Genomic DNA, 2,360 nt, shown 5'->3' on the forward strand with positions numbered 1-2,360 from the left:
TACTGAACAGAAAATAGACTGGGTGTACCTTTCTGTAATGCCCTCTTTATACACCAAAGGCAGGTTTGTGTAGACAGAACATATTTGGGGTCCTCATGCAACAGCAGTAGTATTTTGGGAGAAGGGGAATGATGGGGTGAAGGTGGGGTTGGTGGACAGGAGGACTCTTAAGTTCCAGTTCTTAAATACTAGAAAGCAAGGAACAGTTTGGTCTGTCCTTTAAACAAGAAATTGGATGCTCAGTTTCTGTTCTACATCCACCTTCTCCAAAACCTTAACAAATTCTGTGAAAGATATAGCACTATCCCCATCCTGGTCAGCCTCCTGCATGGTCCTGTCTGCAATGCTGCCCAGCTGCTCATCTGAGATATTCACTCCAACCATCATGCGTAGCACCTGTAACAGCTCATCACTGGAGATCTTGTCATCTTTATCCAAATCATAGTCGAAAAGCAAAGTGCAGTTTGTTGCTTCGGCTGTTGAGTGGTTCTGGTCCATTCACATCTTTGCTCTTTTCATTGTCCTCAATGGGTCACAAATGAGCCAAAGTTCTCATGAATCCACGGAAGTTTACCTGGTCTTCTCCCTCTGGAAAGAAGGCATTAATGATCCCATCCTCCAGTGGGTTGATGGCAAGTTCTGGAATCCTCTGGAAATCTTCCCGGCTGAGAGTTCCATTCTCTCCTTTGTCCAGGCTGGTGAACCGGCTGTGGAGACGAATGATCTGACTGAGGGAAAAGCTGGTCTCCTTCTTGATCTCCTCGAGCTCCTCATCCCGCAGTAACGTAGAGGCCGGAGACCCATCACTGTGTTGGGAGCTCCTCCGGGAGCGGCGGCGCCTGAAGCAAAGGCAGTGGAAGGGAGGGTGGGAAGGAAGAAAGGGCTAGGGGTCAGGAAGGGAGAGGGCAGTGTTTCTACTGTGGACCCGGGAGGGAACCCAGGGGTTATTAAAAACTTGTTCCACTCTTAAAGTCTTGTAGGAAAGCATTTTTTACCCCAACTTCACTCATTCATTTAAAATCATTAATTGATGGCCTCTATGTCAGTCACTTTTTAAGATGCTATCTTCAAAAGGAAGTCAAATGCATGACTGGGTGGCAAGATTCATCATTAAGTAAATGAAGAAAAAATTCCACAGGTTTCTTTGAACTTGAAGAAGGCATTCAGCTTAGCACTACACATTTTAGAGATGTTTAAGCAATCACCTCTGCATCAATAGCTGTGCTCCCAGTTACATCCTCAGTCTCTTGGTCTCTGTCTGAAGAAAGGTAGGCCTCCTCAACAGTAAAGCTTAGAGCCACAGCAGGGATCGAAGCCATCTTCTTCACTAGACACTGTAGGTGGCTTTGAGATTTGCAATCTGTTAAGAGCTACTCATATATATATATATTTAAATACTTTTTTGAACCGGGGATTGAATTCAGGGTCTCACAATGTAAGGCAAGTGCTCTACTACTGTGTTACATCTCCAGCAACAAGCTATTCCTATTAGCAGGATAAACATATGATCTCCTGTCACCAATACATATGACAGAAAATGGCTGTCTTAATGTTTCACTTTAATGTTTACTTAATATCTTTTCTTTAATGCTTTACATAGCATAGAATCCCAAGTCACACAATTTCTAAATAGTCTGGCAGTCTGCAGATGCAGAGGGATACAGAAATATTTGCAGAAAGGGACCAAGGTGATGATACAACTTCAAAACATGCAATTTTGATCAAACAAAAACACTTCTGAGAGTGAAAGGGGTTTTTCTTAATCATACTGGGATGGCAGACTTCTATGCCAAAACCATGCCTGTTAACTGGGACATACAGGTCCTCTACTGTGAAGAACAGTGTGGTACAGTAGTAGGAGCTAAAGATATTGAATGTGGGAAGAAGACGAGGATGAAGCTTGGGACTGGGGGTCATACAAAACTGCCTAAATGCATCTGAAGAATTCCAGGATGAACTGGTTTGATGTGATTCTGGTTTTAAAATTTTGAGTACTGGACCAAGCTGAAGAGGCTTTATGGTTTATGTAGTGAAAAGGTTGCATTCAGCTGTTGAACAATCCTGGATTTTAGTCATAGGTGATCCTAACCAGCTCTGTGGCTAGGTAAGTTTCTTAACTTATAAAAGAGGGATCTCTTATAATAACTGTGGTAAAATATAAAAGCAAGTGACCTAGATAGAATAGGGATGAATAAATGTCAGCATGCACACTGCAACTATTGCTGGAAATGCTGAAGGCAGGAACACCCTCCAGTTCTGGATGTTATAGTATCTTTTAAGGGGTGAATGGATGGGTGCAGCTAACGTTTTTAACTGATTTGACTTAAAAACTATCCTTAAAAACAGAAAAAACAATTTGT

At 42.4% G+C, this 2,360-nt stretch overlaps 1 pseudogene across 1 annotated transcript; it reads right to left on the reverse strand.

The window, feature by feature from the left end:
• Positions 1-218: 218 nt before the first annotated feature.
• Positions 219-1,319, reverse strand: LOC306661123 (calcineurin B homologous protein 1-like; annotated as a pseudogene). The gene is made up of 2 exons: positions 1,206-1,319; positions 219-883 (listed from the first exon to the last, which is right to left on the reverse strand). The product of its transcript is annotated as a calcineurin B homologous protein 1-like (transcript).
• Positions 1,320-2,360: the final 1,041 nt, after the last annotated feature.

Source organism: Sciurus vulgaris (genome assembly GCF_902686455.1).
Source record: "Sciurus vulgaris genome assembly, chromosome: 5".
NCBI lineage: Eukaryota > Metazoa > Chordata > Mammalia > Rodentia > Sciuridae > Sciurus > Sciurus vulgaris.